The sequence below is a fragment of the Pipistrellus kuhlii genome, unplaced genomic scaffold (assembly GCF_014108245.1).
Source record: "Pipistrellus kuhlii isolate mPipKuh1 unplaced genomic scaffold, mPipKuh1.p scaffold_m20_p_1, whole genome shotgun sequence".
Lineage (NCBI taxonomy): Eukaryota > Metazoa > Chordata > Mammalia > Chiroptera > Vespertilionidae > Pipistrellus > Pipistrellus kuhlii.
In genome coordinates this window covers 28,589,949-28,615,148 of record NW_023425404.1, presented here as the reverse complement: position 1 = coordinate 28,615,148, position 25,200 = coordinate 28,589,949, and the positions used below count along the sequence as shown (strand labels likewise).

At 40.9% G+C, this 25,200-nt stretch overlaps 1 protein-coding gene and 1 long non-coding RNA gene across 2 annotated transcripts in view; both read left to right on the top strand.

Annotated features, from left to right (window-relative positions):
* The window catches only part of GNG2 (G protein subunit gamma 2), a 107,624-nt gene that overhangs the window by 44,232 nt on the left and 38,192 nt on the right, over positions 1-25,200 (top strand). The gene's annotated exons all lie outside the window — the stretch shown is intronic.
* LOC123652218 lies at positions 13,613-21,413 on the top strand. The gene is made up of 3 exons (XR_006741422.1): positions 13,613-14,996; positions 17,985-17,989; positions 21,403-21,413. It is a non-coding gene; the product is annotated as an uncharacterized LOC123652218 (long non-coding RNA).

Below are 25,200 nucleotides of genomic sequence, written 5' to 3'. Positions count from 1 at the left end.
TTTTTGTTTCGTTTTTTATCATTCAGTTGTAAGAGTTCCATCTATTGTGTCCTTTTATGCATACAAGTTTTTAATTTTAATGTAGTCCAATGTATGTGTTTTTTTTTCTTCATTGCTATGGAAAATATTTTTCTCTCACACACATAGGAAGATATAAAAACATATTATCTACTTGAACACATGGAAGTTTTTAATAAGAACTTTTAAATTAACCCTGGCCATTGTGGCTCAGTTGGTTGACAGTTAACCAGTGCAGCTAAATGTGGCTGGTTCGATTCCACATCAGAACACATGCCAGGTGTGGGCTCACTCCTTGGTAGGGGACATTTGAGAAGCAGCTGATGGATATTTCACGCTGGCATTGATGTTTCTCTCTCTCTCTCTCTCTCTCTCTCTCTCTCTCTCTCTCTCTCTCTCTTCCTCTCTCTCCCCTCCCTCCCTTCCTCTTTCTAAAAATTAAAAAAAATCTTTAAAAAAGGAACTAAGAAATCAAATTATATCATCATATTCTATTTTGTGACCAAAGTATAACTCACCCACAGTTGTAATAAATAACTACATATAAAATAATTTGGTTATAAACCAGAAGTACTACAAAAGAAGTATATTACTTTCAGGATTGCTCTATTCTTTATTTCTTTCTTCCCTGGGATAAAGAAACTGTTAGTTGGATAGAGAAGAGAAGGAGTCTGCTGCATTTGAGAATGGGAAGAAGGAAACATAGTATTTGGAGTATCTGCCAACTGACAGATGACTTGCATATGTTATTTTATTATTTTTTTGGTAGGCCTGCAAGGGAGGCATTATTGCTGTCAGGTCAGGGCTAAGACTCAATCCCTTGTGCAAAGCCACAGACTTTCTGAGCAGCAGAGCTGGGATGGGACCCCAAAGCCTGTATTTTTTCTGACCCATCACCAAGATAGCTAATAGTTAACTAATAGTTAACCAATAGTTAACAATTTAAGTTGAAATATTGATCAGTCACTTCAGGAATATAACAAGATTATTCTAAACTAATTGGTAAGAATTAACTTTAAAATTATCAAGGAAAAAGAAATAATAAAGGATGATTAAACATGTATTATAGTGTCTCACAATTTGAAATGGCATAATAGAGAATTAAAAAAGGAAACAGATTATTGTGGCAGAAAAAAGACCTCAGGAATAGCTTTCATACATTTGGGCTTTCATATATAATGGGTTTTCATATATAACTAGAGGCCCGGCGCACAAAATTCATGCATGGGGGGTGTCCCTCAGCCCAGCCTGCAACCTCTCCAATCTGGGACCCCTTGGGGGATGTCCAGCTGCCAGTTTAGGCCCAACCCCTATGGGATTGGGCCTAAAATGGCAGTGGGACATTCCTCTCATAATCCAGGATTGCTAGCTTTTACCCACTTGCCTGCCAGTTTAATCACCACCTAACTGCTTCCCTGCCAGCCTGATTGATGCCTAAGTGCTCCCCTCCTGGCCCGATTGCCCCCAACTGCCCTCCCCTGCTGGCCATCTTGTGGCAGCCATCTTGTGCAGCCATCTTGTGATGATGTTGCACAAGGATGTGACATCACCTAGGCTTTTATTATATAGGATACTTTAAGCTTACACAATCACCAGGGGAAAGTGACTCATCATTTTATCAAGGCTGAGTTTACTATTAATCCATATTTGGAAAAGGTCATACACCAAAGGGTCCTATGTTAGCCAGAGGTGCATTTGACAAGAGCTGCATGCACACACACGTGTGTGTGTTTCTGTCTGGATTTGAATACTTCTGTGTGAGGCATCCAGGCTTCAATTTTCCAGAGAATCTACCCTTCATTATAATCTTCATCTTGTCAAAACTGCATTTCTGTATCTGCCTGGCCCCTTTGCCATAAAGCTGTGACTTCTGATGTATACTCATTCAAGGAGAGGGATTCTCATACAGTTGAGCATGCATCAGAATCACCAAGAGGCCTTGTCAAACAGACTGCAGGCTGCATCCTAAAAGCCTCTGACTCAATAGGTCTGTGGTGAGGCCCAAGATGCTGTGTTTCTAATGAGCTCCGGGATGGACTGTAGTTCTAGGACCTGAGATAAGTACATAAATTAAGAGTAAGCACTGAGAGACTATTGTATGTAGATCATGTATCCTAAACATATACCCTTGAAATCTATGCCATTCTATTAACTAATGTCACTCCAATAAAGATAATAAAAATAAAACAGACTATTTTGCAAGTGTAAAAAAAGAGAGACTGTTATACTTTTAAAAGAAACTTATTACAGAGTAGTTTGGATGTTTGGATTTTATTGAATCTGATCATAAAAATGGGATTACATTTTTTATTATTTTTTAAATTTTCATTTTTCTAGTAATATATTTTAATTAAACTTGATAAAAGCATTGGTCCTCAAGGATTGGAAATGAAAAATAAACAAGTGGAGAGAAAACATATCCGCAACCACTGACCAGTTAGCATTTCCTTGGTGGAATCACGTGATCTAAGGTAGGCCACAGCCTGTCAGCCTAGAAACTTGAGCTGAGAGAGGAACCAGAGTCACAACACAGACACACGCTGTCAGGCTCCACAAAGAACTGGACTGCAAAACCACAAGCCAGTGACAATTTCTCAGTTTTCAAGGAAAAACAAAACTACCAACTGGGTGGGTTACTCATGTTGGCCTGACACTGAATCATTTCTCTGCCTGGGAAACCAACTTATAATCTGGAGGTTATTCCATGAGCATGGACATGTCAAAAAGGGAGCTAGATATATGGCTTGTGTGTTGTTGACAGTAGGCTGTTAACGTATTTTCCGGCATATAAGACGATTCCCCTAATTTTACAGTTAAAACATAGGTTTAGGCCTATATTCGCTGAATAAGACTACCCCCAACTTCCGAGGCAACACCAATTCTTTTTTAATAGATCGCCTCTCTGACTCTGGCCAATCTGAGCAGGCTTTTTTTCGTTTCAAAAGTCATCTTATACTCCGGAAAATACGGTAACCTACTGAAGGCAGGATACACCTGCTGAGCGGACCCTTCATCCCCTAAGCCTGGCGCTTAGATGGATGGACATTTACTAAGGAAGCATCTTTTACTGGTCCACCAATTCCCCTTCCTAACTGACAGGGGGTGGAATTAATTCAGCCAGGTCACTGCCATCAATCTAGTCAGCCCTCTGGAAGTAAATCTGTCTTTGACGATGTCTTGGCAAATCTCCATTGTGAAGCATTACGTTATGATTGTCAAAGTCAATTTTGAAAAGTGTTAAGAACATGAATCTTATACAGATATGTAGAGAGCACATCAAAGATTTAATGAACTCATTAAGGGGAACAGTGAATGAAAAACCTAATTAAAGATTACAAGGAGTATGTATATAGTCAGTGAAATAATATTGTCAAGTTACATGCAAAATTGGTTGATGCCCCATGGGGTTATAAAGGCATAACCTTTGGGGTTATTTTTTCAATCAAATAATATGCATTTCTAGCAGAAAAAAAATAAACTGTAATTTATAGTCTTCTACAAGTGAATGTCTAGCTTTAATTTACTACTGATTAGGTCTGGGCCCTAATCAATAGTAAATTAAAAATCTGGCTGTCTACAGCGTCAGATGAAGTTGGGCAAGCTCCTAGTGTGACAGCAAGAGGGACACAGTAACCTCTCTGTCTTATTTCTGAGTTTCAGAACATTTTTCTTAACAAATTTAATAGTTTTTCTCTGAGAGCAATCCTATTTCCTTATTTCGATGTTCTCTGGAAGAGGGTACAGATGGGTCTGGGGAAGATCAGAATGACTTGGCCTTAAAGGGATTTGGATCTATTGGTTGTCTCACTGCTGGAAAGAATGGCTCAGTATTTAAAAGATCTTATTAACGGACTTTGGATTTTGTTTATACAGATTAGGTATTCAGCCAGTGCGTACAGCTGTGGAACATTTAAGGATGATTCCCATGTGTTCCCACATCCTGTCTAATGGACCACCTAAAATATTTTAGAATGTGTAGGATCAGTTTTCTAAGTAGATGTCAAACCTGCAGGAATGACATTTCTGAATAATCATTTCATATAAAGCATGCATTATGTGTTAAAATACTGAAATGTTTTCATATCAGTTGGGAAAGAGAAATTATCTTGCCATTGGCATTGTAAAGTATCTAATGATGTCGCCCATTGGTGGCCCTGGAGGTGGTAATGGACCTGGGAGGCAACAAAGGAGGCGTGCGCAGCCTCTTCACCCTGCCCTAGGGCTGCCTGGAATTGGCAGAGCAGCAAAGCAGGCTCTGGGTGGCACTGGGAGGCAGACATACACCTGTTGTGTGTGAAAAGCCATCAGTATGCCCAGCTGCACCAAAGATGGTAAATATTTAATGTCTCTCAATATACGGTGAAGTCATTGATGTGGTTCTTATGGGGCATCTCTTAGCTAGGCAACAGCATCATCACAACAAGTGATGTAAAAATCAAGAGATATGGAAATTTCAAGAATATTTTGACAAATTATTTTTTTCCATACTGTATTACTTGTGAATATATTAGGATGTCATTAATTCATAAAATAAAAGAAATATTAAATATATTTTGGTTAAATATTTGGCTTATTACATTATCTATTAATATTTTACCTTGCCAATTGTTAAATAGTTTGAACATGGTTCATTTCTGGCTATACACAAATTAAAAATATTCTGTCAAACCATTAAAACTAAGAAAAAATGAATGGCAATATAATAGGTAAAGAATTATTATTTAAATATGCATAATAAAGTGTTTATTCTAAGTTTATAAACTTTTAAGCTGAAAAGACAGCATAAAGCTCCAATTGAATTTTAATAAGGTAATTTAGGTAAAAGTAAAGACAGGCAAAGGAGAGGGTCCCCAAGGGCAGGGACACTGTTTGAAAGAGCTCGGCCTCCTGGTCACATGGAAGAGATTGTGAAATGTAATCGGCAAAGTGAAGGACTAACTCCATATAAAAAAAGCTTTTATCCTCACCAATGCTTAAGTAAATACAAACTAAACCAGTCATGAGATATAATGCCATCCTATTCAGTTAGTGAATTTAAGAAGGAAAACCAAAGCTGGAGAGCCTTTGGGGAAAGGAGAAAGCTTCACCACCTCTGAAAGGACCTTGTTAATGTACTGCCAGCCGTCAGGGCTGCTCAGCTTCTTCGCCCAGTCAGAGGAGTCAGCCTCCGGAGACAACATTCCGGGAAATGAAAACTTTCTCTAAAAATGTGTATAGTAGAGCTACTTATAATAGCAAAACTGGGAAGCAATCAAAATACCTGTCATCTCAGTGGAATAGTATGCACTTTTTAAAATGATACATGTGAATGTAACAGAAGTTCAGACAAAATCTTAACTCAAATGCAGGGTCTGTCTGCAGCCATGTTTAAAAACAGCACATCTACCTCTTGGATGAGATGCTGTTGGGTATCATTGTTATTCAGTTTCCTTGCTAATGAATAAATATTCTTAAAGAAAAACTGACCTCCCTTACAGATTGCTAATTTAGAAAGTCACTACAGATCACTATTAGCACATTAAAATTTGACCCAGATTTTATTTCCCCAAAACCAAAGATTGTTTTTTCTCTGCAATTTACTTTATTCCTCACAGATAAACTTCATTCAGACATGGGCTATAGTGCTGTTGGCCCCTAGGTCAATGCTAATGAATCAACAATATATATTAAAATAAGGTGTCTTTAAACAGAAACACACATAAAGCAAGGTTATGTATTGATCCATTAGCCAAATGTTATGGCCAAAGGCTCCCAGGAACCTCACCCTATATTCCTCCTAAGTGCAGTGCTTCAGCATTTGCTACTTCAGTGTTTGCAGCAACTTTACAGAACATACCTATCATGAGTAATGAGAATAGACCACATGTGGTTTCAGTAGGGGCATAGACTTAAATGTTCACATCTGTTTGAGTATCTCTGTGATCTTCAAAACCATGGGCAAGGCAGGAAAAAAAAAAAACACACTATTTTTGTAGGCTCTTGTTTTTACTACCCTATTGCAATGAACAGACTTTCAAGACTTTCCATTTTTGTGGAGTTTTTTTTTTCTTTATTCCCTTTTTTCTTCTAAGACAACAAAAATATTCTTATTTAAGCAATGGAGATCAGCACAGTAAATCCTAAGAAAATGGTAGGAACCTGACACCTCCAATATTTTTACTTATGTCCCCACAAGATCCGAGGTTAGTAACTACTACCAATTCTGTGGTTTGGGAAGAACTCAGATAGTGATATGGTGGCTGTAACCAGCCCATGCTGGACATAAAGACCCAAAACTATGGATCTGTTGCCTAGTTCTACCCACTGTGGGCATGATTAGTTACCAGGAGTCAAGTTTTTCCATAGAAGAAATTTATCAAAAGGATACATGATGCTGACAGAATCTCTGGGAGAGCTGAAGAATCTTGGAGGATAGTTTGTCAGAAATAACATCCAGCCCTGGCTAGTGTGGCTCAGTTGGTTGAGTGTTATCCTGTGCACCAAAAGGTCACCGGTTCTATTCCAGATCAGGGCACATACTCAGGTTGTGGGTTCTATCCCTGGTTGGGGTGCATGCAGGAGGCAACTGATCGATGTTTCTCTCTTTCTCCCTCTCCCTTTCTTTATCAATAAGAATATATTTTTTTAAAAAAGAAATAACATCCAAATCATACCGAGGTGGTCTAGAGAAGACTTAGGGACATTGGATTCCCTTTCATTACCTTTATCTTTTCACTTTGAACCATAGGCAAGTTCAGAAAGAATAGAAGCCAAATATGTCACAGAAATGGGTAACCGATAGAGGGGGTATTCCTTGGTAGGGTGCCTTCAGATATGACAGAGACTTAAGACAGACATTTTCCTTCAGCCTTCTAAGCAAACTTCATTTCTGTCACTAGTCCACTGAAGTTTCTAGACTCTTCCACATGAGGCAGGAGCTTCTATGCCCTGCCTTTCCTACCATGTGGCCCTCAAGGGCCCCACTTGATTCCTTCTTTCCTCTTCCTTCTTTATTTATTCTTCCATATGACTTTTTTTTTTTTTTTACATACTAGGAATTACAACAATATGGTACATTTTATGTGCCATACTTAATGTAAATGAGAATGCTCTTTTTGTTTAAAATGTATACTCTGTAATGTAAATATATGCATAAAGCATGATTTGCTTTAATCAATGCACTGAATTTTCACATTCAGGGAGTGGGTGGAACTGAATTAGATTGCAGCTATGTTTTAGTGGAGAACGAGAAAGAGAAAGTCTTTTTGAACTAAAATTTTACAAATCTCAGTAATGGAATATTATATAATGGGAGCTATACTTTTCCTTTCCATTGATTAAGAAAGCTATTAATTGAAGAGTACTTTTGAATGCATTTGCATTTGATGTATCATGCTATCATCTACTTATATTTGGAAAATAGAAGATTATATATATATATATATATATATATATATATATATATATATATATATATTTTTTTTTTTTTTTTTTTTTTTAATGTGTTCTATATGGAGCCCATTTGAGAACCCCTTGCAGGGACTTTATGAATTTTTTTTTTTTTTTTTTTTTTTCTAAGCCACACTGGAGACACACAGGGTGGCAGTTCCTACATCTTGTGCCGGCTGGCAGCCACTGCCCAGGCTCCGTGGACCACGCTGGCAGAGAGTTCATGCTGCCTTGGCAGAGAATGGTTTCCCCAGACATGCTGGCCATGTTTCCCTGACCTCCCATTGATTTTTCAGGTGATTGCTCATCCTCATGTTGTGTTCAGTTATACAAAATGTACCGTCCATGGGCAAGCCATTTTAAAACAGAACATAAAAGCCGTTCCTAGAACTACTGGAACAGATGCTTATGGCTGGCTGAAAAGCTATTGAAAATAAGAGTCTCGAGTGGAAACACACCAACACTAATAGCAGAAAAGACTGGAACAACAATGGAAGCTCCCTTCCCTCTCGACGTTATGCAGAACGAATCTCCTTATGAAATGAATCCATTTCTTCTTTCATCAGAGATCCCACTTAGCATGGGCTGCCTTTTCAGCTGATCCATCCTCTTGTCTTTGTTATGGATGTTCTCTTGTGACCTTGAATGTGAACTACTGCCTCGGTCAGTAAAGTAACAATTCTGCTGGGTCCGATTAAAAACGCAGACATCTTTGAAAAGGCACACGGTTTTAATTTGAAAGTTTGAGGCCAACTCAGTTCCAGGCGCCTGTATCTCTAGTGTCTGCCCTTGGATTCAGTCCCTTTCCCCTCCTCATTGGCAGTCCCTCCTGCAGACAGAACACAATGCCCTAAAATGACTGTAGATGCTGGTGTTCACCAGTTTGAGGTTGGTGCAAAGCAGGAACCAGTGTGAGACTGAATTTAGGGCATAAAGATGGTAACTTTAAAAGGCTGTATGTATAATCTAATGAACAGAATAAACTGAGGAACAAAGTAGAAACAAGCATGAATACATGGAACAGACTGACAGCTGTGAGAGGGGAGGGGAAGAGGTGGTGAATGAAAGAAGGTGAAGGGATTAGCCAAAGGACATATATGCAGAATTCATAGACACAGACAGCAGTGTGGTGATGGCCAGAGGGAAGAGGGCTGGGTGGAGGTGGATAGAGAGAGGGGAAAAGGGGATATCTGTAATAGTCAACAATAAAAATAAAGTTTAAAAATAAGTAAAAGGCTGTATGTGGAGATTGAGGGAAAGGCACTAAAAAGTATATACTGGTAGTGGATCCGGTCCTATATTAGTTATCTATGGCTACATAAGAAACTAACCCAAACAATGTCTTCACACAGCAGACACGCATTCTCTCACACTTTCTGTGGGTCCAGGAGTCGCTGGCGGCTGTGGCTCAGGTGTTCTCTGGAAGCTGCAGTTGAGGTGTCAGCAGGGGCTGCCGGCATCAGAGGCCTGACTGGCCGGGAGGATCTACTTCCGAGCTCATTCGTGTAAGGCGCTGGCAGGAGGCCTGAGTTCCTCGCTGCAGGGGCCTGTGTACAGCTGCTCTCACATGGCTTCCCCCAGAGCCAGTGATCTAGGAGGGAGGAAGCCGGAGATGAAAGCCTTGGACTTTTAAAACTAATTTTAGAAGTAACAAGCCATCATTTCTAGCACATTCTATGGGTCACACAAGGGTGTGGATACCAAGGGTCAGGAATTACTGTAGGTCATCTTGGAGGCTGGCTACCACAGTCCCATTGACCAGCTTTTTTAGAAACCATGGAAAGGGTTAGCAGTATCTTTGTAAGTCTGGTGCTGTATCTGATGACAGCCTGTTGATCAAGTGAATAACGACTTTTTCAAAATAAATTTTATGTTTTTGCTTAAAACTATAAACCTGAATATTATTCAATTGAAATAAAATATAGTCATAAAGCCTGTTAAAAAAAAACAGGTTATAGTGTACAATGCAGAAATTTAAATTTTCATGTAAACTTATAACCATAGTTAATAACATACCTATATATCACTAAAAAATGCTAGAGGCCCAGTGCACAACATTTGTGCATAGTGGGGGTAGGGGGAGGGAGGGGCGGGACGGAGGACTCCCTCAGCCCGGCCTGCATCCTCTCACAGTCCAGGACCCCTCGGGGAATGTCCAACTGACAGCTTAGACCCATTCCCCTCACACTGACCACCAAGGGGCATCTCTTGCATTGAGAGTCTGCCCCCTGGTGGTCAGTGCGCAGTCATTCCACCATTTGGTCGATTTGCATATTAGCCTTTTATTATATAGGATACTTAATGAACACTATACACTATCCTGAATCTTTTTTCTTTTTCTTTTTTTTAAATTTTATTTTATTTTTTAAAGTATTACAAATAGTAGTACATGTTTCTTTAAAAACACAAATACTTTATTGATTTTTTTTTACAGAGAGGAAGGGAGAGGGATAGAGAGTTAGAAACATCGATGAGAGAGAGACATCGATCAGCCGCCTCCTGCACACCCCCTACTGGGGATGTGCCCGCAACCAAGGTACATGCCCTTGACCAGAATCGAACCTGGGACCCTTCAGTCCGCAGGCCAATACTCTATCCACTGAGCCAAACAAAAAAAATATGTTTATTTTTTTTAACAGTATATTGTGGATATCTTTCAATGTCAGTATATAAATTAATTTTTTACTATTTGCATATTCCTTTATTGAATGATGGTAGCAAATAACTGCCCAGAATTGTCTAACCAGTAAATACTGTTGGACAGTTACATTTTTCTCCCATTTTAGAAAAATGAAAATCATGTTTGTAAGTATATCTGCTGTGTAAGAATTCTTCAGGGTAAAATTTCAAAGTGAATTATTGAGTGAAGAGTATGTGCACATTAAAAATTTACTAGATATTGCTGAATTGTCTGCTAAAAATATTGTACTTACACTCTTCCCAGTGGTGACAAAAGTGCCCCAAACACCTGGCTTTTAATGATGCACCTTGCTGCCATTTTGTAGGAAGGCATATGGCATTGTACTTGGCAGAGAAACCTAAGACAAAAGAGGGGAATGGCCAGTGTGGCTCAGTGGTTGAGTGCAGACCCATGAACCAGGAGGTCACAATTAGACTCGTGGTCAGGGCACATGCGCGGTTTACAGTATGATCCACAGTAGGGGGCGTTCAGGAGGCAGCCAATCAATTATTCTCTCTCATGATTGATGTTTCTCTCTTCCTTCCTCTCTGAAATCAAAAGAATAAGAGGGAAAAAGGCCTGTGGTGAGACCAGAGTAGCATCAGAGAGTGAAAAGGACCCTGTGAGTGGTTGGTTCTAGGCGGCTGCACCCCACCGACCCCCAGAGTTCTGTGTGCAGCTCCAGAGCCCAGGTGTGGCTTCTTTGCCTTCAGTATGAACATCGGGATGGTTACCCAGCTTTCCTCTGAACGAAATAGCTGATGTCTTCAGGCTTCTATGCATCAGTGAAGGCAGACAGAGCCTGGATGTGAAGATACGTGGATTACAGCAAGCCAGCTTCACCAGTTCTTCCCAACAGCCTGCACAATTCCTTCCTGGAAAATCTCATGATTTCTTTGCCTGATACCTTGGACCCAAGATCCTCTAAATAGCACACATCGTGTCTGAGAGCAGTACATTGATATCAGCCACTGATGTGCAAACAAGGTTAACAGTTCACATTATTTGATGAGACCATTCATTAACTCATGGCTTCATTCAATATGGAATAGCTATCGAATATCCACTGTAGGCCAAAAGCTATCATAGCCTATGGGTACATAATGGTGAGGCCAAGCAGGCACCAACATGGAGCTGCCAGTCTAGTCGGGGAGAGGGACAATGACCAAATAATGGCAAATATATAGTTACAAACTGTAATTTTGTCTACAAATGAGCAGTATATTAACGACCCAGGAAAGTGTAAATGGAAAGGATGAGTTTGAGGGCAGTAGGAGAGATGCTAGGAGACCCAGGCCAGGCAGAAAATAAAGAAACGGCACGCTTGCCAAGGCTTGAGGTGGGAAGCAGGTTTTTTTTTGTGTTTGTTTTTGTTTTGTTTTTTTTTCCGGAAATGCTTAAAAAAAAAAAAAAGCCAATGTGGCCAGCAGGGGTCATGGCAAGAAATGAGGTTGGAGAAGGGGCTGGGAGGCAGATCAGGCAGGGCCTACATATTTTGCTGGAAGAAGCAGTTTGTAAAAAGAAGGAATTCAGGATCTGGGAATGTTCAAAAGGGCAGGTCCAAAGGGCTGGGGGCAAAGTGGTGGAACTTGGGCTGGAAGGATGAGATGTCAGCCGGGTAAGACAGTCCCAATGGCTTTATTAGCCGCAGACCTCCTTCCCCTTGTTATCCACCTGGGTTCCTGGGACAGAACGGCCTTGGCTGGGGCCCGTTGTTAGACGGGCGCACGCTCCAGGGCCTGCACAGCCTTGCCAAGGCCTACCTTTCTACCCTCACAGACTTCAAAGTCTGTGCCCCACTTTGCCTTCCAGGCGCCTGGGAGGATTCCAGCAGAAGTCCATGCCCCATTCTGTTAATTGAATTACAGAGGAAAAGGCCCTAGTGCATTCCACAGACCGTAATCCATCTCCACGTTACCTTTCAATGTTGAATGTTTTTTAAAAGCCCACTGCGCACGCCTCTACAGCGGCCCTTAATTGGCATAATGTGGGTCACCTGTCTACATGGAATTAGCTATGGAGCTTCCAGAACAACCTACTTTCCCTCCCTTCTGCCTTCAGTTCTTGAACTCAATGCATCCCTGCTGCTCAAGTTAGTTCTGAGCCATTATTTAACCAAGAGGCATACAGCTGAGAGCTGTGCTGCTCGCTTCAGAATGTGCCTGGCAGTACCATTGGGGGAGTGAGCAGGGACCCGGGTCAGGGCCTTGGGAGCTGGGCCAGGGCCCTGTCGGTGCTGCTCACCAAAATGGTCAGCTCAGTTTTTGCAATCGTGTGAAAGAAAAAGTGCAAATGGCTTGGTGCCATGATTTCATGTTGCATGCTCCTAAGATCAGGCTTGATGAAAACTGTGTGTGTGTGTGTGTGTGTGTGTGTGTGTGTGTGTGTGTGTTTGGGATGGGGAGATGCATGACAGTAAATTGGTTAAGGCGCAGCATGTGAGAATGAAATAGTCTCTGAGCATGAACTTGGTGTTGTTGTGTCCCAATTTGGCTGAATATGTGGCCTTGGAGCCCACTGCCTACGCTCAAAGCCTGGTACCACCACTCACTCCCTGAGAAATTCTGGAAAGTGAATGAACTTATCTGAGCTTTATTTTCTATGCTGTGAGATGGGAGTAATGATAGTCTTCTCTCATGGAGTTTTTGTCAGGATTAGAAGACTTGAGGCAGGAAAAGGCCTTTATAGAACATAATTATTCAGTAGATTTAAATATAGCTACTAGAGCCAGGCTCTGTTCTAGGTGCCTTAAGCATATTAACTTATTTAATCTCCACAAGACCCCAGGAGGTGTGTGTGATTGTTCTTACCCCCACCTCCCAGGCGGGGACGGGGAGGCACAGAAGTTAAGTAACTTGCCCACCATCATCCAGCTAGGAGATGCCTGAACTCAGACTCAGTCTCGGACGGTAGGGCTCAGAGTCTTAACCACTGTGCTACACTGCCTCTCATCCATATAGAAATGTTAGCTTTCATTAGTAATGGGAGAGAGGGGAGGAAAAGTGAGGGTGTGGGGCTCTGACTGCTTTGGCTCAATGGTTAAAGCATCAGCCCATGGACTGAAGTGTCTTAGGTTCAATTCTGGTCAAGGGCAGATACCTCAATTGTGGGCTTGTTCCAGTTGGGGGCATTGAAGAGGCACCAATGATGTGTTTCTCCTTGTTTCTACTCCCTTCCACTCTCTCTAAAATCAATGGAAAAAAATATTCTCAGGTAAAAATTAACAACAACAACAACAAAAAGAAAGAAAGAATGGGAGAAATATAAGAGGAGGAGGTGAAAGAGGAGGAGGAGGTGAAAGAGGAGGAGGAGGAGGAGAAGGAAGAGGAGGAGAAGGAGGTGAAAGAGGAGGAGGAGGAGGAGGGAGGAGGAGGGAGAAAAGGGAAGAAAAAAGAAAAGAAAAGAAAAGAAAAGGAACAGACAAGAAAAGGAACGAAAAGAAAAGAAAGAAAAGAAAAGAAAAGAAAAGAAAGAAAGAAAAGAAAGAAAAGAAAAGAAAAGGAAAGAATGGGAGAAATATAGGAGGAATAGCCAGAAAAGGAAGGAGAAAGCACTAAGATTACCTTCTATTATATCTTGGGCAGGATTAGGAGCCTCTCTGCCTTCCTCTCCTCATTTTCTACCCCCTCCCCAACCCCCCACCTTTACTAAGTCTGTCACCCCAAACCCTTAATTCCAGTGGCTCAGACTAAATGCTGAGTCCTGAGAATGTTACACCCTCACTGAAGCATTGCGATCCCAGTTAGATGAGGGAGAGATGGCCACTTCCTGCCGCTCTACAGCTGCCCTGCTTAGTGAAGGCTGCCAGGGTCTTTGCAGGGCACCTGCCACCATCGCAGGGCAGAAGCCCGCTTGTGGGCTGAGTCCTGTTCACTTCCATCACCACTGGCTTCTTCAGGCACCAGAAATCCTCAGGGTGACTTTCTCAGAACAGAATGACATGATTTGACCAGACCTGACATTCTAGAGGAGAGTCGTTCCCTGCAGGATTACCAGCCTAGATTCTTTCTCCTAATGAGTCACCACACGAGGGAACAACATCCTGTGGGCAGTCCTTTAGAAAAGCCTCACGCCAGACACTGTGCTGTAGCTCAGGGCTCTGAGGCCTGGCTTCGGTGTGCTTGGTTTCCTTGAGGTGGGAGATGGCCTGGGGGAAAGCTCAAATAAATATTTAGGTAAAACTGCTGAAGTTCGCTAACTCCCTGGGAATTGTTTTAAGCTGTAATGTTAGTGCTCTGCTTTTAAAGGGATGCTCCTGCGGAAATGTTCAGGATGGAGTCTAAAGATGTCTGCTACCCAATTCCACATGGTGGAGAGAGACAGAGGGACAGAGAAAGCAGAAGGGACAATGTTAGATCTATTTGGTTGGTGTATTGGTGTTTATTGTTTTACTAGAGGCCCAGTGCATGAAATTTGTGAAAGGGTGCTAAGCCCTCGCAGCCCCTTGCAGCCTCGGCTTTGTCCAGAGGGTCGTTCTGTTGTTTGGTCTAATGAGCATATTAGCTCTTTATTATATAGGATTCCTTCAACTTTTCTGTATGTTTACATTTTTTTTAACATAATACGTTGTATTGTGGGAAATAAAAGCATTAAGAATAAGGTTAATGAGAAGAATTTTAAAAGTTCAGTTGCTATGGATGGGATCGTACAATGGAGTGCAATATAGGATGACACAGTTTCCATGTGTCATCATGACACAGTCATCAGCCACAGGAGCAGGAGAGGCTGGAGGGAAGGGCAACATGGGAATACAGGGAAGGCGAGCTCCAGGGAAAGAAATAAGCATCGCTCACTGCAGAGCTCAAAGTTACTGTGGAAGGGAAGGTTACAGCCTTTAAATTACGTGTGTAAGTCTCATGTTAGGATTGAGGTAACCCCTGTATTCCTTTGAAACTGATCCAACAATAACAACAGAAATGTTGCATATATATATATATGAAATATCTTTCCACATGTTTCATTTCATATGTATATTAAAAATGATGGAAAGAACATTCCTAAAATTTTCTCTAAAAAGTGCACTACAAGTGATTTTTATATATTTTTCCTATTACCTCTCTGAGCCTTCCAGATTCTTTTCAAGTGACATATTTTGTAGTCAGGAAAAAGGCAGTATTTTATAAGACACATGTTATGTACATAGTATCTCTACTTTAATTTGTTTTCTGTATTTACCGCATTAACAACTGCATCACATGGAATTTACTCCTTTTATCCAGAAATTAACATTGGACATTTTCATATCTAATAGGGCTTATATCATGTATCTTAACAGAAGTTAATGAATAAACCTTTGATGGCTTTTATTCACATTTTTAATTTTATGAACTTAGACCACCTTAGTAACTTGCCTAATTTCAAGTTTTTCAGATGCACTGATTTGAAAAGTGCTTTGGCCAATGGTTCCACCATTTCAGCCTTGCTTTCTTTAAAACTTGAGCAGAACTGTCGTGTGTGGTGACTCATCTCCATGCAGTTAGTCTGTTTAAGAATGCCATGTGCATTTACCGTGGCTTGATTTATTTGCTCAGATATTTCTGTTTCCCAAGATTATTTTCAGATGGGAATCTCTCCAGTAGCTTCCTGAGTAAAGACCAGTGCCAAGAATTCATTTAGTGTCTTGACAAACGTGTTTTTATTCTTAGGCCCATATTATGGCCACAAGTAACCAAATGATGTTTTTGAATTTGCATGAATGAGTTTTATAAAGGACACACAAAACTCTTTCTGATCTAATTGAAAAATTTTTATTCAATTGGCCATATTTACTAGGCCTACTTGGGTAGGAATTTCCCATTTGTGTGTTTAATACTAGGAGTCACTGCATCTAGTATACAAATCAAGGTTTCTTTTTGCTCCTTTGATTGCTTGCTTTTTTATATATACTTTTGCAGAAGGAACTTAAGTTGCAATGATCATCTCTTTCTTGAAAATTCAGTAGTTCCATGTTGGCTCTTGTGTATGTGTGTCTCCACTTTTATTCCAGCTAGAGGCTGCCAGACATGGCAGTGCCCTTGCATAGGGATCACCAGGTAACGTAACAGACATCAGGTCAAGGCCGACGGAAGAGGACCAACACCTGGGTCAGCTTTGTTAGGATCAAAGAAATGCTGCGAAGAAACACTGACCACAGTAACCCTAGCTTCTGTTTTCACTCTCTCTTCCTGAATCTTCTTGAAAAAGCCTTCCTGCCAAGAGTGCCCCGAGTGGAGGAAGGATTAGAATGGATACAAACTGTTTGGGCAAAAGGTTTGGTAAATCATCTTGGATGCTAATGTTTTCTGATAGTAATGAGATGTCAGCATTTTTTAAAATCTATTTAAGGCTTTCAATAGACCACATGGGTAATGTGCTTCAGATGCTTATCACTAATTAATTAATTCATTTGTAAGTGAAATACCTAATTAAAGCAGTCTAAGCTAGCTCCTTTGCAGCCCTGATCTGGTGGGTCCAGTAACCGAGAGAGATCTTGGCTGATGAAGCTTGTTGGATGTATTGCCAGGGGGCTAGTTAGCTTGATCAGATTTTATGTGAAGGGTGTTTGTTTGTTTTGTGTAATATAAGTTTAAACTGATCTTTAATATTGACCAGAGTCACTCACATACTCATAGCTTTGGAAGAAACCAGAAGATTGTATGATTGGGGGCTCTCTTGATGAAGCAGGGGAAATGGACCACAGAACGCGTGGCTGATGGCCTGCCTTACTGCCTGCACACTGCCATCGGGAAGGGCCACCGAGCCTGTCGCTACAGGAATTCTCCCTTGGGTTTAACTTCAGGGACATTTTGTCTACTTATGAGTGTGCTTTGCCTTTGTCTTGTCAGAAAACAACGTAACCCAAAGTATTCACCATTTTGCCCCAGATATTGAGACATTTTAGTCATGTTTAGTACTCCGATGTATTAATCAGTTCAATTATCTGTTCCCTATTCTCTCTTTCATCTTTTTTGCTGTTTTCTCAGAATAAGGGCATCATCATTAGAGGAAAATAGCCTTGTAAATGCAGTGGATAAAAATAATTTTTGGTCAAGAAATTTTTATTTTATGATATTGAAGCTCTGTTCTGTAATGAGGGGAAAGGATACATTTGAGCGTAAGAATTATGACTGACTCATAACATAATGTTTTGTTCTTGTCAACTGTCACAGCCTCAAATAAAATGAATTAGAACAAAGAGTATAAATGGATTCATCAAAGACACCTAAACTGCTGTCGGATATAGGACAGATTTAGAGAGGCAGCAGGTAAATGAACTTGGAATAAGTGGTTAATTAGGGAGGAAATGATGCATTAGAAGACACCAGTTACCTTCTGTAGACTTATCAGTAGGGGGCCTGTCTCTCACACAACTTTCCAGACAAACCCCAATTCCTGCTGATACCACCCATCCCCAATCAGAGTTCACATGTATTTTTTATTTTAAAAACAACCTTCCTCTATAAATTGTAAGCCCTTAAAAGAATTTCTCTGCAATGGTAAGTTGATATTCTTCTAAAAGTGAGAAAAATGCTATTTTTTTTAAGTGGCATTGCTCTAAATTAGTTATTTGAAAGGAGTATGCACTTAGCAGGAAATACTCCTTTTGGCCTCCATATAGGAAGTGAAATCTGTGTCCAGAACTTTGTAAACAGAGACTGTGGTCTTTTCTCAGGCGGAAACACAGCACAAAGACCACAGACAGGCTTTCTCACTCTTCTGGGACAGTGGCAGTAGGTGACAGATGACAACAATGTTTATAATAAGACTAGAGCCCGGTAAGAGTAACCTTCCTTCCTCCGGCTGCTGGCACCGCTTCCCTCTGGCACCCGGATCCCGCTTCCCCCGCAGCCCCGGCTTCATCCAGAAGGTAGTCCGGAAGGACATGTAGGAGGACATCTTATCTAATTAGCATATTATGCTTTCATTGTTATAGATAAACTATAATTATTGTCATTTTCAGAGACAGGGGCATTAGGAATACAAAGGATAGAGTGGGACTATCAAACACTATAAAAGTCAACCTCAGAAATAAATTGCTTGAGATTGGGACCTCTTCCTGTTTAATTCTTTGTCCCCTATTGTACAACATACAACACAGAACAAGCACTGAATGAATAAAGAACTGTTGATTCAATTAATGAAATTGTGCATTATTCTATCTGCATAATCATTTTATTTTTGTATGAATTGCCCTTATGTTGACTGGTAGCTGGTAGTGGCTAACGAAGGGCTAATTTTAGATGGAAAGCCATATTTTAGATCTATTATTATTTTAGCGAGGAGAAAACACAAATTGAATGGATGCTTGGGTAGACCCACTATCTGCCCCCCGGAGATAAATGGAGTAGTTGAGAATTGTGCACCGTTTGCAGAACGTGGTGGGAAAATTTGCACATTGGCTTCCCACAAGGACCTATTTTGTGCTGTTATTTCATATTTCAGTCTCTAGGATGCCAGTATTATAACATTTTAAAGTGCTGAATTTTCACCACCAAAATAATTCTGAAAAAGAAAATGGAACTTAATCAAATGAAGCACACTCTCCTGGGGAGATCGGGGTTTGTAGCTGGCGCATCTTCATCTTCTCCAGTGAGAAGGGAGGAAGCCTGGAGCAGAGGAGGGGCACTGGGAGACCCAGCTGCCTGCAGTGTGGCGGGCCTCCTTGGACCACACCAGGTAGTACAGGCATCCCGGGGTGCAGTGCCATGGATGGGGAATTACCATTCTGCCAGCTTTGAAGCTACCTCCTATCTAACAGCATTTAAGATTCTGGGAAGAAGGCCTGGTCATTGAGGGCTGAGGCCTAGCAGAGACCAGCCAAATGCAGAGAACATGGCCTGGGTGCCCAGGTGTTCCAAGCTTTCTGGCTATATGGCTTAAGAAGCAAAATCTATTTCATAACTCGCCCATTGCTGGAGATCTGATTTTAAATGCACTGTAGGCTTGTTCAGGACTGACTCAGGTACTGGCTAGACAAAGCCTGCTAAACAGCAAGGTATCGCTAGAGAGGAGGGGTGGCCAGGAAAGATGTGGCCTAATGATTTTCCTTAAACCTCTGGTAGCACAAGGCCTGGGAATGCATACCACCACCCCCCCTTTCAAAATGATTTCTCATTTCCAAATTTTCTTCTGTAAAGTAGAGACAGTCCCCAAATGCTCTGGAGTCAAAACACCCAGTCACCACCCTTCCCAGCGAAACACAGCCACTGCTAGAATATAAAGAAGGAGCAATTATTTCATAGAGGCACTAGCTGAGCTCTGGGAGGAAAGCATAAGAAAATTGCATCCCATTTGTCAAATGACCAAGACAGGATTGGTTTCCCTGTCCTGCAATCTCCTCTGGAATCTTCCTTCCAGATGCAACATGCTCTAGGGAATTGGTGCCTGAACCTTAGTTGGTGTCTTTTTTATTACTTAACATCTAGCAAAGGCTGTATTTTGACATCGGAATTTCCTCTGATTAAGGAATTCAGAATTAATCAAGAAAGTTTTTTTGTTCCCTGAAAGTAAAAATTGGGCTTTTTAAAAATTATTTATTAAAAGACATACCATTGAGATATTTAGACATGATTATTTTTTTATTTGTTTTTATTTGATTTTTTATTCAGTTTTCCTTGTGTGTGTGTATGTGTGTGTGTGTGTGTGTGTGTGTGTGTGTGTGTGTTTAAATTATTGATTTGAGAGAGAGGAAGGGAGAGAAAGAGAGAAGGATCAATTTGTTCTTCCACTTATTCATGCCTTCATTGATTGATTCTTGTATGTGCTCTGACCAGGGATTGAACCCTGAAACCTATAGCCATGATTATTTTAATCATAAAAACACATCTAAATTTTTTATCATTTCCTTATCAATCATCAGACACATTATATTATTTTAAACACGACCAAGCAATCCCTACCTCCCTTTCAAAAAAAAAAAAAAAAAAAAAGGAAGAAGACTAAAGTTACAGAGTAATAAGCCAGAGTCATAAGGGGAAAACAGTGGGATAGAAGCGATTCCCCAGAGCATTTTAAAAAATATATAGTTTTATTGACTTCAGAAGGGAAAGGGAAAGAGATAGAAACATCAATGATGAGAGAGAATCATTGATCTGCTGCCTCCTGCACACTCCTCACTGGGAGTCAAGCCTGCAACTCAGGCCTGTGCTCTATCCCCTCACCAGGAATCGAACCTGTGACTTCCTGGTTCATGGATCAATGCTCAACCACTGAGCCACACTGGCCAGGCATTTTTGACAAGATCTCAGGACACCTGCAGAGGTTGGGGCCTAATAAGATTTGGCTGTGGCACAGAGCTGCTGCCCGCAGTTCTGCTTAGTTGTCCTTACATCCACAGAAGTCCCAAGAGGGAGCCTTTTTAAAATATGAAGGTGACTTTTATCTCTTTCATTTAAAAAGGAACAGATTTTGCAGTTTCATTTTGATAAGATGAGGCTAAATGTTGAATCCAAATTTCAAAAAAGATCTGTCCATCCTAACTTACACACAGGTATTTTCTACAAATGAAAATGTAGTTGTCATCTCTGGCATGGTCCCCATGAGAGAACACTTACCTTGCGTTTTGTGGGCTCTCTTTTTCATCATTTATGCTTCTCAAAATAAGTAACTTATATACACAAAAATAAGACAGATTTTAGTTGGATCCACCTATAAAATAGAAACTACAGCAGAGGATCACTTAGGCACGAGTTAATGCTACTGACTTGAACGTTTTCTTCATTGTGAAAGAGTTGAAAGTGTTATACTTTGGGGAGAAATTCTACATAACTGTCAAGGAAATAGAATTTAGAAAACTGCTTATAATTCATCTAGTGTGAAAAAAATCTGTTCATTTTGATTCCATTAATTCACAGTTTGTTTTATTTCAGAGAGAAACTGTAACGTTAATTTTACTCAACAGACCTTTTCTCTGTGGATAATAATGCAAGTGATCATAATACACTAATGCGTAAACAAGATTGTAAGAGTAATGTTTAAAATGTTAAAAGAATCATTTGAGGTTGTTTTTTTGTTTTGTTTTTTAGCATCCTAAAGGTTTTTTGAAATAGCTCTTTACATATAAATGTGCAGGTCAAATGGGAACATGCCAAACACAAATTATTTTTTCTAGTCTTTCAAGCAGGTCCCCAAAGAAATGTATTGCAGCAAACTCTGCTCACCTACTTTGAGTTACCCTCAGAATTTAAAAGTAATGCATTTCCCCCTAACATATTCCATAATTTACAAGTTTCTGACTGGTCATCTACTTAGTTTGATTATCAAGATTTAACATTATAGCCAAAACCGGTTTGGCTCAGCGGTAGAGCGTTGGTCTGCGGACTGAAAGGTCCCAGGTTCGATTCCCGTCAAGGGCATGTACATTGGTTGCGGACACATCCCCGGTAGGGGGTGTGCAAGAGGCAGCTGGTCGATGTTTCTCTCTCAATGATGTTTCTAGCTCTCTATCTCTCTCCCTTCCTCTCTGTAAAAAAAATCAACAAAATATATTTTTTTTTTAAAAAAGAAGATTTAACATTATAACCAGTCCCGCCCTGTAGGTTTCTGACCCTGAATGAAAGGTAGATTTGTAAGCCAACTAGACTTCTCTGGTGGAGACTTTGCCCTTTAGCATGTGTTCTACTTGGGCAGTGGATGTGGTCCAGGTAACGAGCAGTGAAGAACAGAGATTTATTAGGCAAGATGCAGAGCAGCCTAATATCATCTTTTAACACTGTGTTGTTCGAGACTGGTTTGGCTCAATGGATAGAGCGTCTGCTTGGGGACTGAAGGGTCCCGGGTTCGATTCCGGTCAAGGGCATGTACCTTGGTTGCGGGCATATCCCCAATAGGGGGTATGCAAAAGGCAGCTGATCGATGACTCTCTCTCATCGATGTTTCTAACTCTCTATCTCTCTCCCTTCCTCTCTGTACAAAATCAACACTGTGTTGCTGAGTTTTTGGTGTAGGTCCATTGAATAAATATTAATTGTGTACCTAGTACATGCCAGGTTCTAGACAAATAAAACAGATTTAGCCCCTGTCTTCCTGGAGCTTATAGTTAAGCTGTGACACAGACACATACCACTATCTATACAATTAAACAAACTGTGACATAGGAGGACTCTGAAGGATAGGAAGAGGTGCCGTGAGATGCAACAGGGAAGACTTTCTTTGTTTTTGTTGGTTTCCATTTTACTGAATTTATTGGGATGACACTGGCTAACAAAAGTATATAGGTTTCAGGTGCACAATTCTACAACACAGCATTTGTACCCTGTATTGTGTGTTCACCAGCCCAAGTCAAGTCTCCAGGGAAGACTTACTTTGGGTAGATCTTTAAAATGGAAAGATCCAGGAGAGCACCAGGGATTTTTGCACTCTTAGAATAGTGTCCCTTGAATGGTTCTTAGTCACTCTCATCCTTTATAACCTACCGGAATGCCCGACCATGAATTTTGCTTTTGTTACTGCCATTACTGATCTTTTTTAACCAAGACATAAGTTTATGACAAGTAGCAACTGTTGGGGCCATGGTAATATGAGTCGAGATGTTGCCTAGTGAAAAGGATACTGGGAAACCGAATTCTTCTGAGGGAAGACCATGAGAGAAGAGGCCAATACGGACACATTTCCTTAGGATTAGAGTGATCTTGGTTCTGCTCCCAACTTTCTAAGAACTAGCTGTGTGTGCCAAGAAAAGTCACCTAACTTCCATTGACTCGTTCTTTTTCCTATAAAATAAGAGAATTAAGATGATGTGATGTCTGAGGTCTTTTTAGATCCAAAGTCCTCCAAGGCTGTATGTTATAGTGAAAAAAGTACAGACTCTGGAACCAGATTGTGGGGGTTCAAATCCCAGCTTTGTCACCTATTGACTGTGCGACCTTGGGAAAGCTTCTTAACCTCTCTGTGCATCCATTTCCAACATCGTAAAATGGGGTAATATTAGCACCCACCACATAGTGTTGTGAGAATTCAATAAATGAATTTAAGTAACGTACTTAGAACAGTGCCAGCCTCATGATAAATACTTAAGAAGTGTTACTATTATTGTAATTAAGATCATCTCCTTGAAGGATGGGATTCCAATAGATGCAGAATGCTCAAGACACTGGAGCAAATGTGTAAACAGACTAATGTGTGGGAACCAAGATTTACAATCCCAGAATTCCTATCAAATCTCCCTTTGTTTTAAAGGGACAGCTCTTTATTGCTGGTAGAGAGGCAATAACTGTTTGATATCCACAGGGACTCTCTTCTTCCTTAGAACACAGGCGTGTAATTAAGTCCCTCGGTGTGGGATGTGTACAGGATATTAAACCAGTGCTTGCTTCATAACTTCCTTACACCTGCGGCCAGGCTGCAGAGCTGCGCAGATCAATGCCGTCACCAGAGGTGCTGAGATGTGGGTTCTCTCAGGACGATAGGTTTTTGTTCTTTTGAAGCAACATAATGAGAGTTCATAAATTAAACTTGGGAAGGGTTTTTCAAATCATGAGACGTTCTTTAAAAATGATAAGAATTCATTTCAGCCGATGCCTGCCTACTGGGGAAAGTCTGTTTTACTCAAGCTAATACAGAATTGTGATAAGCATCATTTTCTCGCCATTTCTTAATGAATCCAAATCTCTAAAACCCACCATTTTTTCTTTGTACTGTTTTCCTGTGCATTTTCTTCATAAGGGGTAGTAGCACCTGGATTTAGTGAGATTGTGATAAAATGTTATTAAATGTTTAATTATTGAAGGATAAATTGTGACTGTACTGTATATCTTTGGTTTCTGTGTGACTGTACTATATATGTTTGGTACACATGTGTGTTTAATCATGTAACAGCCAAATAAGTGATATTGTAAAACTCTAGCCTTTTTCTGTATACTTATTCAGATTCTGGGATGTCTGAAATGGTTTAGGAGATTTTGCTTCTTTAGGAAAAGAGTGAAAAAGAACCTATGGTAGTATGATGAAAATTGCTTGAATCTTGTAAGATATAAAATGTAGCTATCTAGATAAAAAGAACAGGAGAAGAAACAAATAAAAGATTAAATCTATTCAGAGAACACCTAGTTCCCTGCAATTTCTCTGGAGACCACAGTGCTGAGATTTTTGCAAAATATTCCTTGCGTGGATGGATCCCTTCCCCCGTGAAAGAGGTTGTCCAGCCAGCTGCTCTCAGCAGTGACAGCATCACCTTGCCCCCACTCCCCATCTGCCACCAAACCCTGGAGCTTTAGCCTCAGCAAGGGCCTGACGCTTCCCACTGCCTCTCCTTTGTCCCCCGGGAGCCTTCTTCCCCTGTCCGTTTCCCCTCCCTCCGCAAAGACTGCTCAGAAGGAGCTCAGTTTTTCCTAAGGAGTCAGGAACAAAAATGCCTTTATGTGGGAGTCTGTTTGAGGAATAACCGACTCCTGTTCATAAAGGCCCCTTTCATTCTGTTTGCTGGTATGTGCTTCCAGGGCAGCCGCGGGTGGGATGCTCAATGGAGCCCAGTCAGAGAGGCAACTGCTGATTTCCAGGGCGGTGCGGGGGCGGGGGGGCGGAGTGTGCAGGGGCCACGGGCTGCTTCGCACCAGCGCCCGGAGCTCTGCCTGCAACGGGCCTGCATGCATTTTGTCAGCAGGGCAGTTCTTTCTGCCAAGTACCTTTCTTCGTGGCTTCCCGTGTACAGGAGGTTTTATTTTTCACAAAATCCCCATATTGAGCTATAACAACTGAGCAGCGAAAACAATAGGCATGAAGTAGGAAATGAGTGGAAGCTGCCTAAGGCTTCTTTCTGCGGCAGCCGCAGTGAGCCAGTGTGGCTCACTTCCTGTGGAAGCCATCCGGAGGATGCCCAGAGCGAAGGGGGGCGGTGGGACAGAGTCCCTGCTTGGTCCTGGGTCTTTGGTGGAATTATAGAAAGGTCTCAGGCTGCCAGAAGATTGGAGTCTGAATTGTGGCAGTAAAGAGAGGGCTGACTGAGTGATTCACAACTATTTTTGAAGCTATGAAAGCAAAAGGCTAGTTTAATTTTTCTCCATATATATATATATGATTTATATTATGTATGTGACATTATATAAATATATATATGATATAATTTAAATGAAAAGGCATCTGTTTGTGGGACTCTTAGT